Here is a 14,799-nt window from a genome sequence, read left to right on the forward strand (position 1 = left end):
AGGAACAGATCAGTGGGTCATCACCAAATCAATAGGTGACCCAACAATTTCATATTCACTTTGCCTTCCTCTTAATTGACTTCTTCCACGACCTCTACCCCTACTTCTTCCCCTGCCTCGGCCTTCAGAAGCACTTGTCGGAGCATTAACAGGAGAATCCTCTCTGTCATCTAGATTGGTGCGGGTGGTCCTTTCAGATCTTTTAGAACGACTAGCTATCTGCAGATTTTCAATATTAATAATCACGTATTCACATTCTCAAATATAATAAGGTGTCTAAGTACAGATATGTACCTATAAATTCATAATTACATTGGCTAGTTGTAATTCAAATTTACCTTGCATATTATCCTCTTAACCTATCATATTTATTTCCAATGGTGCTATCTATGTCCGGGACCCCTTAGTATGCAAATAACATAGTTTAAGTCTAGATATCATGCTTTAAATACCTAAATCCCTTAAACTCAGCCTCTGATACCACCTCTGTAACACCTCACTTTCCATATTTGCATATAAACATGTACTTCATATATAAAGAAATGCAATTACCCCACATTAGTCTCACTAGTAGAAGAAATTATAATACAGAATTTACAACTCAAAAATTCTAAAATAAACTTGTACATCACATGTATGAACAACATGTATTCTCAAAAATCCATCATTTAACAAGATGATCTTCAAAATAGCAGATAAGCACGTAAGAAAAATAATCACATTTTCCCCTTCTCCTTATCCCTGGACCCAGTCGTACCTGCAATACGTATTTTTAAAACACGGAATGATGGTTAGACCATGAGGTCTAGTGAGAAAAACCCTTATTTGCAATTACAGGGTGAACATCACCAAAACTTTTTATAAATTCTCAATTGAACAACCAACCATTTTAAATAACTATAACTTCAGTAAAACAACAACGACAAGTTATAAAACGATCTTAGCACATAATGTTGGGCGCTTGTATTATTGACTTAAGAGGTTTGTTGGAAGGACATTTACCTTTGGTTGAATTTGCTTACAGTAGAAATTACCATTCCAGTATTGAAGCGGCCCCTTCGAGGTCATATGTGACAGAAAATGTAGAACATCATTGTTTTGGAACGAAGTGGGAGAGAAACAATTAGTCGAGCCAGAAGTGGTTCAGTTAACTGCAGATTTGTGAACAGTTAAAGATAGCTCAGGACTGACAGAAAAGCTACACTGACAAACACCGTACACCGATAGAGTTTCAGGCCATGGACATTGTGATGCTAAAAGTATCTGCATGGAAAGGGATTGTTCGTTTTGGTAAGAAGGGAAAATTGAGTCGAAGGTAAATCGGTCCGTTCGTGATCAGTGATCAGGTTGGTGAAGTAGCCTAGGTTAGAACTTGCAACAGAGCTAAAGGGTATTCACATCAATTTTCAAGTGTCTAATATGAGGAAATGTTTGATAGATAGTGAAAAGGAGATATTGTTACCTGAAGTTCAAGGATATGTGAAATTGCATTGCATCGAAAAGCCACAATTCGTCATTGACTATAAGGTTAAAAAGTTGAGAAACAAATTGGTTTGGTAAAAGTTTAGTGGCGTTACCATAAGGGTTAGGAAGCTACTTGATAGTTGGAATAAAAATGAGATTAAAATATACGGGTTTGTTTAAATGATTGGATTCCAGGACGAAATTCCGTTAAGAGGAAGATCTTGTGATAATCGAGTTTTATATTGAAAGTCTAGAGGCTTTTGTGTCAATTAGTTCTAGTAGAAGGTTTATCTTGAAAGTTCACTTTACATAAAAACCTCACTTTCTTCAATTGTTCTAGAATATGCTCAAATCTACAAGTGCCTTATGTATGTGTAATCTCAGATGAAATCGCAACCTAAAAGAAAAAGTGCTAGGTTGGAGTTTTTGTGATAGAAATCCTTCCTTCTTTGTGTAGTAAGGTATGATTTCTTTCTTGATTCATGGAATTAAGGTTAAGTGATAGTTGGGTTCTTAGATGTAATTTTCCTCTTTGAAAATTCTTGGTGAAATCGGTTTCTAAAGGATGATTTCTTAAAGGTTCTCTTAACTAATTTAAGTTTTAACAAGGGATCATCATCTTGTTCTTTGGTCAAATGATTTCCTTCATTTTGTTTGTATTGTATTCTTGGATTCATGTATGATACCTCATAAGTGAAATATATTTTGAATTCAAATGAGGTTATTTAGTAGTTTAATTATGGTTTGTGATTTGGCGATGAAATTGGGTAAAAATCTACTGTTAACATGTTGCAGGGAGAACCAGTCAAAAAAATAGGGGCAAGAGGATTCCACTAGGTCACGTAAGCCTCTGATTTTGAATTTTTTTTATTTATGTCTTTGCCATTTTGAGATTCATTATTGAATTATTCCTTTATTTTAATTTTTAAGATGATTTTATAGTATGGTGAGATTTTGGTTTGAGTTCGAAGTGAGCAGGTTGATTCAGACAAGTCCAGTGACTTTCGTGACCTTTGCCACGACCTTAGTCGTGTGGCAAGTCGCGCAAAACACTGTTGTGTGACTTTTTGACTTTTGCTTCGTGTCAATTTGGGGTCTTCCGGGGTATGAACTATGTACCTTATAGCTTGTTAAGAGATAAGATTGAGTTTATCTCTCTTAACTGTGATCCATGATTATATGATTGAGTTTCGAGTTTTTGGTATTAGGGTTCTTTACATGTTTAGAATTTAGAGTATTCTTGTGATCAAGACGAGTTTTCTTATAAACTTTTCTCACGGAAGTGCATATTTATTCAAATTGTTACTATTTCAATGCTATATCAGGATTGGTGGGTTTGGATTATTACCATTAACTGTGATACGATATATGTTGCATGTTGTTGGAAATTAACACATGTGGTATGCTAAATGATTCTTGGGTTAAAGTGTGATAAGCGGGTTATTCAGTTATATTGATTGGGGTTGTTTTTGAAAGGAGATAGTAAGTGGGGGTTTAATGTGTTAATGTGCTTAAAATGTTTTAAACTTCCACCGCCTCATTATTTTAAAATAGTATTATTATGAGATAATTGTCTATTATCTCATTGGGATGTGGAAAAAGTAAATAAGAAAGTTTTTTTGTGTGTGTGCTCTCTTGGGTGAAAAAACAAACAGACCTGTAAGGGAAAGGAAGAGAAGTTGATTATGTGGTTTCTATTTGAAATCTTGTTGTTGTGTTAATTCATCTTCATCTACGTGAAAATAAGGTGAGTTTAAATTATCAACTTTTCTTATTTGGCATTTGAAATTTGAACCGTGTGGTTCTTACATGGAGATGACGATAAAACTGTTTTTGGATGCTATTTGAGCATGATGGTGATACTGGGTATAGAACCATATGATTCTTTATACAAGTTACTATTATGGAACTGTTTTGATGTCATTCTTAGCAAAATGGGGGTTTTTTTATCATGATTATATCATGTGTCGAAATAAGGATGACATACCAAGAAGTTGGGTAAATTTGCAACAAGGGTGACATAATCAGGAGCTGGGTAAATTTGTAATAAGGGTGACATAATCAGGAGTTGGGTATATTGGAATAAGGGTGTCATATTCTATTTCTGAAAATGATGATCTTATTGATCATTGGGTTTTGTTATCGCATCCTTATGATGCGATTATCTTGACTTATGAAATGAATTGTTTTATAACCAGAAGAGTGCTGGTTGACCTGGCATTTGAATGGCCTTACTTCTGGTTATTTATTTGAACCTTGGAAAAATATTCCAATCCATGATAAATGAACCAAAGAGGCTCTGGTTGATCTTCATCTTTAATAGAGGGTCTCTAGTTGTAATTGGAACTCAAATTCTTTAAGTATTCTAGACCCAGAGGCTCTGGATGGACGAATCAGAGCCTCTGGTTGTCTAGAGGGGCTCTGATTGATAAGACCACAGGGCCTCTGGTTGGCTCTTGCTTCTGGTTAGCCTTGCCTTTTTGTTGGCCTTGCTCTAGTTGGTAGGACCAGAGGGGCTCTAGTCTTTAAGAAACAGAGAAGCTCTGGTTGGTCTTGCTCTGTATGATGCATTTTTTACCCATGAAGTATAAGTTTGAAGAATGACTCTTCAGACTTATAACTCTGAAATATAACTCTGAAGAATGACTCTCCTGACTTATAACTCTGAAGTATAACTCTGAACAATGACTCTTCAGATTTGTAACTCTAAAATATTTTTTTACCCAAAGTCTGAAGTCTTCTTTTTCACACTTAGCTCACACAAAATCTGAAGTCTTCTTCAAATCTCTGAAGATAAGTCCGCAAACTTCCATACTTGGCCCAAATTGCTTTAATAAAATATTTCATGATATTTAGGACAATTTTGGTCCTAACAATTGGTATTACAATATAGATTTATAACTTGATTTGGTGATTTTCACCCTGTAATTGTATTAAAGAGATTTTTCACTAGACCTCAAGATCTAAACCCTTATTTTGTGTTTCGAAAATGTGCATTACAGGTCAGGCTAAATCAAATGATAAGGGGAAGGGGAAATTATAAGACGTCATATATGCTTACATGGGATGTGGAGGAGAGCATGCTTATTTGTGGTCTTTTCAAATACTTGTTATATATACAAGTTTTGTATAGGGATGTTGTGGAAAAAATTGTTAGCTACTTTTATAATGTAGCTTTTGTATATTTGGGACCGAATATGTAAATTTGTATTTCTTGATATATGAAATAGTTGGTTATATACAAATGTGATTCTAGGGTGTTACATAAAGGGTATGGCACAATAGAAGTATATGTACGTTAGGACTGTGATGGTCCGTGCATGGGTGATATATTTTGCGCACGAATGCGTTTCATGGGGTGGGCCACTACCGATATTGATTATAGTCTTACCGGGGTGTGCGTTGTTTTTGTATGGCTACTGTTGTTGCTAGTTGCCTGGGAGGGATCTAGTGCTTGCAGGCCTAATTTATGAGTAATAGATTTAGATGTTTTTCATTAACTGGTTTATACTGGATGGTTGAACTGACAGAGATTTCCTCACTAGACCATACGGTCTAACTCTCATTTTGTTTTCGAAATATGAATTTCAGGACAACTGCGTTTAAATGATAAAGGAAAAGGAAAATTGTGAGATTATCTATTGAGATGTTATATGTGAACGTGGTTGAGAATTATGTGGAATTTTTCTTTTGATCTACTGCTATATAAGAATCTTTTGTACTAAGATTCTATTAGCAAAAAGTTTGTACGTTATTTCAGATAAATGTATAATTTGATTTGATGGGACTACTGTGCAAATCCAATATGGTTGATATATGTAAATTATGTGCTAGATGTTATGTGAATCTCTAGGTTGTTACATTTAGTGTATTAGTTTTTTGCCTTTATATGATTTTATATGTAATTTTCCATGATTTAAAGTCATTGAAATTAAATAATATACTTAATCACATATAATCTTATTATTGATTTGTTTTGATCATAATATTAATGCTTCATGTGTTTTGAATCTATAACATTACATGTGATATTGTTAATTATTTTTTAATATATAAATTATCATATACAATATTGTTCTTCGCTTAATACTGATTCACAATTAACAAATATAACACATGATATTACATGTTGAATTTACCATCAACAAATTTGAAAAATAACTTGTAGAGTAGATACTCCACCCTTTTTACTTTGGCCTTCTTTAAATGCCTTAGGCACCTTAATATCAACTAGGCATGGGAATGGGGCGGGGACCTCAATCCCCGTCCCCGTCCCCGTCCCCATCCGCGATTACTTATCTCTATCCCCGTCCTTATCCCCACCAGAGATTATAATCACATCCCTATCCCCATCTCCAACGGGGAACGGTGATCCCAAACGGGGAAACGTGAATTTTTTTTCGTTTATACAAGTTATTTTGAATTAAATATGTGAGAGACCATACATGTTTAAATCTCAAACATTTTCAATAAACCTAAAATCAAAATGAATTTAATATAATTTAATACAAAAAAACCACAAAATCATTTAAGAACTAATAACCTAAAACCAAAAGAAATTCAATTTAATCCAAAAAAACTTAAATTCACATGTACTAAAAGATATTGATTAATATAAAACCATATCGAGTAATATATAAAACTTGTCGAGTAATTGTATTTTGACTTGACATCCAAAATATTACATATTAACATCCAAAAAGTAACAATTTTAGATTATAAACATAGTTAAGAAATAGGAAATTATGAATTACCGCTTTAGTTGAAATAAATAATACATATATATATATATATATATATATATATGTGTGTGTGTGTGTGTGTATATACATAATTAATTAATATATATGTATATATAACGGGTACGGGGGAGGGAAGGGGAGTGCCATACCCATTCCCGTCCCCATCCCCATCACCGAGTTAGCAGGGAATCCCCGTCCCCGACCGGGGCGGGTGGACGGGGTTCCCCGACAGGTGGGGGCCCATTCTCATGCCTAATATCAACCCACGTTTTCCTTCTCTGATCAATCCTACCTCATTCGATCATCTTCTTCGATAAACCTAGATAGCCCAGATTAAAGCACTATTGGGATGGATTATTCCTATAAACATGACACCCATAAACAAAATTGATTATGTCATGACTTCTGAATTAAACAAGATAAACAACAAACAATAAAATTGATTATACCATGACTTTTGAATTAAACAAGATAAACAACAAACAATAAAATGATAAATAATAAACAACAATCTTGATGACCTGGTTAAAAAACATGGACCTTTTTAATAATACCAACATCAAATTAAAGATAATAAAATACTCCGTTTTTATATAATTTATTTGATTTAATTTTATATTATAATTGAAATATTTTAGATCAAAAATTTATGGGGTGCTACGATTTAGTTAAAATAAAGTTTAATTAATTGTAATTTAGAAAAAAAATAACAAAATTACCAACATATCTTTATTTAATTAAAAAATAGAAGGTTTGATAATAAGCCCTAGACAAAACTAATTCAATGTTTGTAATAGTTCTCAAAATATTCAACCGTTTTAATTTAATTACAACATTTATAATGGAACTCAAGTGCTTTAACAAGATTGCAAGTTTTATCTACAATGTCTTTTTTTTTTCTTTTCTAATCATATTATTTTGTTTTAATAAATTCATGAACATATAAGTTGAAATTGATAATATATATATATATATATATAAATTAATTATTATAAAATATATTAATTAATTTCGTCTTATTTTTTCCTACGTTCAATAATATTCTCAAAATTTCCAAATGTTGCTCAATATCCAATTTTCAATCCGGGTTCACCGGATTGAGTTGGATTCAAATAAAAGTAACTCAATATCAACTTAATAGTTATGATTTGAAGATTTTACAACTTGATTAGACATCGGGTTGCTTCGGATTAAGTTATTTCGCGTGGAGTTGGGTTGATTGAGTTGTTCAGCACTCTTTTTGACAAGGTCAAGTCTCAAACTTTAGGAGCCATGGCGAGGCCGCGGCGTTTTCCAAGTCATAACTTATGGTAGCAAATCTTTATATGATATAAATTATTATACATATACATATATATTTTATACTATTACTCAATTAGTCAATGATATTAAATAATTTAAATTAGGTTATACATTAGAAACTAACAAACAAGACATTAAAAAAGTAACAAAAATCAAATATTGCGTTACAAAAACTGCACATTTGGTTGTTGCAACGAGCTTTTTTGAACATTGATATATATATATATATATATATATATATATATATATATATTTTCCTAGTAAGGGGCCATTTGGGTTCGCATGATTCCGATGGAATCTGATGGAACTGGAATGGTCAATTTTATTGATCAAATTCCACTCTTGACGTTTGGTTTACCCATGGAATGGAATGGAATGGAATGGAATTGAATTCCATGAATTCTATCAACCATGGATTCCATCATAATGAGGAAGGAATTGAATTCCGTTCCACCCATTTTTTTAAAAATGACAAAATTACCTTCATTAAACCCTATGGTCTAATTAAAACTTGTGTCTCCCTCACTCATGTTTTCACAAACTCAAACATGATTTTCACATACTCGAATATGATTCTCTCGATCTAGCTCATCATTTTCCATCTTGTTGAGGACTCTTGGCCGATTTGACTTAACAAATCCTGCTCGAATGATTCTTCTTCACGCTTACCTTCTTTAAAGACGATTTGCTTATATATTCAATTTTTCTATCTAGTTTTCGGAGTTCAATTTTTCCGTTTGGTTTTGAAATCGATTTTTCTTTCAAAACGAATTTTCTTTTATGAACAAGCTCTAGTTCGTCGTTCTTTTTTAATGAATAAGTTTGTTTAGATTTTGAAATCGATTTTTCTTTTGTTTTTGCCATCTATTTATGTTGGTTTTTCAAATCGATTTTTATGTTGGTTTCTGTTTGATTTTTCTGCTAGTATCATTCACTACCTGGTAATCAATCATATTGGAGTTCGATTTCTTTGTTCAATTTATTCTGCTAGTAACATACTTTTATGTTTATATATATGATCTATAAATGGTAATTTATATTTTTTTTTTCACATTAAATGTTAATTTTCTTATTTTTTTACACTTACTAAAAAAATCAACGAAAAGGGTATTTTTGTCATTTTTTATTATTCCATTCCACTTTCTTTGTAAACCAAACAAACATATTTCAGTTCATTTGACATATTACAATCCATTTTTTCCCAATCAAACACTCCATCAAATCTAATAACATTTCATTCTAATTTTTTTGACAGATTTCATTTATTTAGAAATTATTTTGGGACCAAATTCCAATTTTAAAGTTTACATGTGAATACAACATTAGAAATTCAATATTCATGTGTGTATACTTTTTTGCTATTTCTATTCACATTTGAGTACAACTCGTTCATCACATGTAAGTATCTTAGTCGTATGAAATTTTGCGGACGCAATTAAAATAATTGAAAAAAAAATAACAATATAGATATATATATATATATATATATATATATATTTAAATGAATAAAATATATGTTTACTTAATTTTGTTATATTTTAATATTTTAAATTTCAAAAAAAAGTGTAAAATTTTATTAATGAGTTATAAATTGGCTAAATTACCGTTGCAAATTCCTTGCCCATATAAAATGTTTACATATTCCTCTTTATAACAAGTATGCCATTGTATAGGGTCTTACCAGCAATATACGGTAACTTACTCTTTTTAGAAGTCGAAGAGTTTGTAACCGTATAAAAGTAAAATGTATGTCTATGTTTTATTTACTGTATATAAATAGTAATTATATGTTAATTAAAAAAGGCATGCCATTGCATATTAAATCGTTGATTAAAATGATCTAGGGCTCTAGATTGGTTGTCAGATTCTCAAATTTTTTAGGATTCGTAATTTTGAGATTCGTTAAATATTTTATGAAGTAGTATTCTTCACTGATGAAGCTACATAGCAGCATAAAGATTGTCCAGAGCAAGATCGAGTGAATGAGAAATTGAATCTCAAAGTTGTGGTATTAAAGTGAGTTGTAAGTGTTGATTCGTAGGAAAGACTTATCCGAGTTTATATACCATGACTCATGTGAAGCAATTAAGATGTATCGGCATAAAGACTCTCTTCATGTGCACACGAATGAGGGTTCAAATATTGTAGCTGATTGAGCTCTGTTCCACTGAACTTTTATGCACAGACAAGAATGTATAGTTTGTGGAAAATTCCTAACCCCTTACGTAGACCATTTTGACACCATATAATTAAGAAATTGTCTAAAAATGCAGCCTCTCATCTTTCTGTCGACAATGGTAACATATAACAAATTACGATAACGCACTATTAAAAAAGGGTCGGGAAAAATTTAACACTGTGCCAAACAAGTTCAGTTGTGGGATGTCTAGCCTCTTACTAATAATACCCATGATTCAACCCGAGAAAGAACAATACATCTGATTTCGAAAACCGAAACTCATGAAAATTACAAAAGACGGTATAACGTGTTTATACGAAAGACCCCCCCACTCACAACACAAAATATACATTCTAACGACCAACAAAACACATTCTTATTATATATTTTTTTTCCTTGATTCGAGTCCCGCGTTTAATATATATATATATATATATATATATATATATATATATATAAAGCAAAAGTAACCCCAGTTGGAGGAAGCATGGATGAATCATGAATGCAAATAGATTAGTGCAAGTCATATTCATATATGGCAAAACTAAAGGCATTGGTCTACATTTAAAAACATCCACAACAAAAAGCCACTTTTGATATGTGGTTAACCTCAAGGATGTCACTAAGCCTTGTTATGGCATAAATGTGCGACATCGGTTCTCCACGTAAATTCTTATAATAATCCATGCTTTTTATGGGTCCAATTTCATGTATGTGCAGAAAAAACACTTGAGATTTTTTATTTTAAAAGATTTGTATATGAACCCTTCATTCGGTTTGAAATCTAAACGAGTTAGTGGTACTAAAATGGAAGACGTAAAGCTTTGCACGACGTTATGTACATGGACGTTATGTATTGGTTGGATCCAAACTATTAGATACCATGATAATTAGAGAACACAAATATCATCGAATGTATGATTTGATACAGGGTTTCGATTCCTATTTTGTTTATCTAATTAATGTTCTATTATTCATTGTTATCATGTCATGTTATCAAGTGATAATAGCATCTGTCTCTATCTTTGTTTTCTAAAACGGGAAATTACTCGTTCACAAAGACATCAGCATCCAATCTATGAATTAATTGTTACCATTAGATGGAAGTTAAAAGAATTCATAATAAAGGAATTTTCTCCTATGAACTAAATCGATAACGTTTACCTTCTTTTCTGCTACAAGCCAATTACTTTTTGTAGACAAAGTTATTGGTTTTGAATGCATGTGTCTTCATTTACACCAAATCGAGTAGAACATTGCCGCCTTATAGAGCATAGGCCACCATGCATGATTTCATCTTTCTCTGTAGACTTGGACATTAATAAAGCCAAACGAAGAAAATTCAATCCACAATATCTAGAAATTCCACTTGCAGATCAGATTCGGAGCCCATACATTCCACAAACGACTAGAGTGAAAAGACAAGTGATTTACGATTCATCTCATCTTTACGCCACTTGCGACCATCGAAATCACCAAAAAGACACACGCCTCTTTATGAGAAATTTGGCTTAGGGCCCCTTTTGTTCTTTTATTCTACAAAAAGAGTTTCACTTTTGAAGAGGCGTATGAACTCCACACGAACCCAATTCATATAATGTTGACCCCAACAGTACATTTAACAGTACATTTAAATGTACTGTTAACTTATTTCTCAATTAAATATATGTGTCATGTTAATCCTACAGTGATGTCACTTCTTTCTGTACGCATTCTAGATTTTTCTACTGAATTTTAATAAGTTGTCTTTTAAGCTTCATGCTCAACTAAAACGAAAACTCTTGAACCTTTCACTTCTGCATGGTTTCGTTGAACACAACCCGATTCTCCCCAAAGAAACTTTCCTTGATCGATCGAAGTGATTGGACTTCAACACTTGGGTCTTATAGATAATAGGGATATTATTCTAAGATGTTGATAGACAAGTGTAAGGGAAGCCTAGAGGGTGAAAAGTAGTGGGTGTTCATCGGTTAAAATCCAATGGATTTAGGTGGATCTGATCTCGTCTCATTTAATCATGTTGGATTTTGTCATCTGGTCTAATCTAATCAAAATGAATGATCGGATCGGTTTGTTTCCTTCCATTGGATATTAGTACTATATATTGGTTATCCATTAGGTTAGATTTGGATCCAATCAAGATGTTGACCCAATTTTCAACTATATAAATCCATTATATATATTTTTTTGTAATTTCTTAAAAGAACACTATTAAGTACAGATATTGTAGAACATTGATTTATCAATTTTATGTATGTGTGTATATATATAGGTGGAGGTTCAAACGAGAACACCTCCATTTTACAAGAACACGATAACAGCCTTATCAAATGTGATAATATGCATGAGGGGACCAATGTGGTGTGCGAACGACGTGTCCTACGACTTAGGTCGTGCCAAAGGTCGTTTGCGTCTATTATTTAGTATCACATGTGATGGACTATAGTGTCACATAAATCACATCCTTATCACATATGATTATATATGTGAGGGGGTTTAGTGGTGTAAGGGCGACTTGGCTCGCAACCTAGATCTGGCCAAAAGTCACTCACATCTCTGATTTAGTATCACATATGTATCATATACATATGTGATAGAATATAGTATCACATGTTATTGTCTATAGTAAAATGGTGTTCTTATGTTTTCATAAAATAAAGGCGTTATATATACATATATATAGGATTTTCGCTGGATGTTATTTTGATAGTAATTGGATTAGATTAATTCGGTTTTATTTGATTATGGGATGTCATCAAAGATCTAACCGACTCAATTTGGATGTTAAAAGTTTGCCTCTGATTCAATCCAATTACGATATGGTCGATCGGTTCAATTCTAGTTGGATCAGACGAATTTCGGCACACCACTAATAAATAGGCTTTGACCCGATTTATGATTCTTGATGTATTTTGCATTTTGGAAGCGTTAGACAAAATACAACTCATAGAATTAATACATGAATCATTTCAATCACGAATACAAAAAGATAAAAAAAAGTTTCATAGAAGATGCAAGTTTTAGAGTAACACACCAACTTGTTTAAGCCACTTTCCCCGAGACCCATCGTAACTTAGCAACATCCACTTATTGTTACGTCAAAACGTAACGAAGTTTATTCTGGTTTTTATTTTGAGGACCTTATTTTCAAATATTTCATGATTAGAAATATACCATATATTTGATACAAGTAAAAAAAGGGAAAAGTCTAAATCACTCAATAAACTTTCTGATTGATTTTGGAGATTTTGTTTTAAAGCAAATAAATCTTTGAACTTTGTGAGATCGATTAAATACATTATTTGACCAAAAAAGTTACTAGTAACTAAGTTGGCTTATTGGACTTTATTGTTGATGTGTTGATACATCGAGAGAGAAAACGTGTACAATTCTTTCATTTTATAAATGTTAGGATTTATTTGTTCATCAAAAACTTAATCGTTTAATCTATATTATATTATAAAATATTTGACAAAAACTCTTAAAAATAATTTTCTATGCATAAAGTACTGTTTATTGATGCATATTACTTAAAATTCAAGATTACAAGTTGATTGTGCGTAAGTACAACTTATTAAAGCTTCATGTTTGAATTCGTATAACACACTGCAGATAAACATAATCAAATACATGATAAACATCATTTTAAATATAAAAAATCTAAAATATAATTAAGATAATTATTGAGTTCTAACAGAATACTTAATTATTATCTTAAAAAATTATTTTATTAAACCAAAAATAAATTAGTTTGTTTTTAAAATTCAATTAAATTATAATAAAAATTGAATTAAATAAATTGCATAAAAAAACTTTTAAATAGTTAATTTGATATTAATATCGTCTATTTTTATCAAAATTTTATGATATCTTTAAATTTATATTTTATTCAAAAATAAAAATATTTAATTTTTCTCAAAACCACATAAAATCGTGTTATAACATTGATAGACCCAAAATATAAAACGAAACATTAAAATCAAAATGTATCTCGTTACACTGCACGAATACCCTTCTAGTATTTATAAAAGAATTTTTGATTTTTTATAATAAATTTAATGAGTTTCTTGCTTCACTTTATCCAAAAAAATAATAATAACAATAATGAAATATCTTATAAATTTAATGATGGTTGTGAGGGTGCACTAATTAAGCAAAGTATGATTGAAGAAGAATGTACGTGGAAAAGCTTTAAAATACAAAATAATAATAATAATAATAATAATAATAATAATAATAATAATAATAATAATAATAAATTGATGCTTGGAAAAGTAGAATCAAAATTATTGTGTTATTTAATTTGGTATGTTGTCTTTAATGGATAATTATGAATAATTTAATTATATTCATCTCCACCAATTCATTATTATTTATTAATATTTTATATTTATGTTGGAGAACTAATAAGCTTCAACTTATGGCTTCACGTCATCATTTGTGTGTTTAATTACATATTTTTGCACAATTTAAAGTTGTTGTATAAGCTCATGGGTCTTAAATTATTACTTATTCAACAACTTTAATATTATTAACCAAATGGTTTTTAGCCTAACGGTATCGTAGCCCTTAATTTTCTAGGAGGTTAGGGGTTCAAACCTTACCATAGGTGAGGAGGATGTGTGAGTTTATCTGTTGCATTTGCTGTTTATAAATATTATATACTTCAAAAAAAAACTTTAATATTATTATGATGTGGCTTAAATTTTCCTTTTATCATTCTGGTCAACATTCATACATACATCTATACATAATACATATATTATGCTTATTTCATCAATTAATATGTTTATTTAACAACTATATGTAAATCATTTTTATTAAAATATGTAATTCTGGGTTATATTATATTATAAATCATTTGACAAAAACTTTTAAAAACTACTTTTTATATATAAAGTAATGTTTATTAATGCATATTACTTAAAACTCAAGATTACAAGTAGATTATGCATAAGTACAACTTATTAAAGCGTCATATATGAATTCGTGTAACTAACTGCAGACAAACATAATCAAATACAGGATAAACATCTCATTTTAAATATAAAAAATCTAAAATATAATTAGGATAATTATTGAATCCTAACAGAATACTTAAATGTTATCTTT

This window comes from Cynara cardunculus (genome assembly GCF_001531365.2).
Source record: "Cynara cardunculus var. scolymus isolate 2C chromosome LG 5, CcrdV1, whole genome shotgun sequence".
In the NCBI taxonomy this organism is placed as follows: Eukaryota; Viridiplantae; Streptophyta; class Magnoliopsida; order Asterales; family Asteraceae; genus Cynara; species Cynara cardunculus.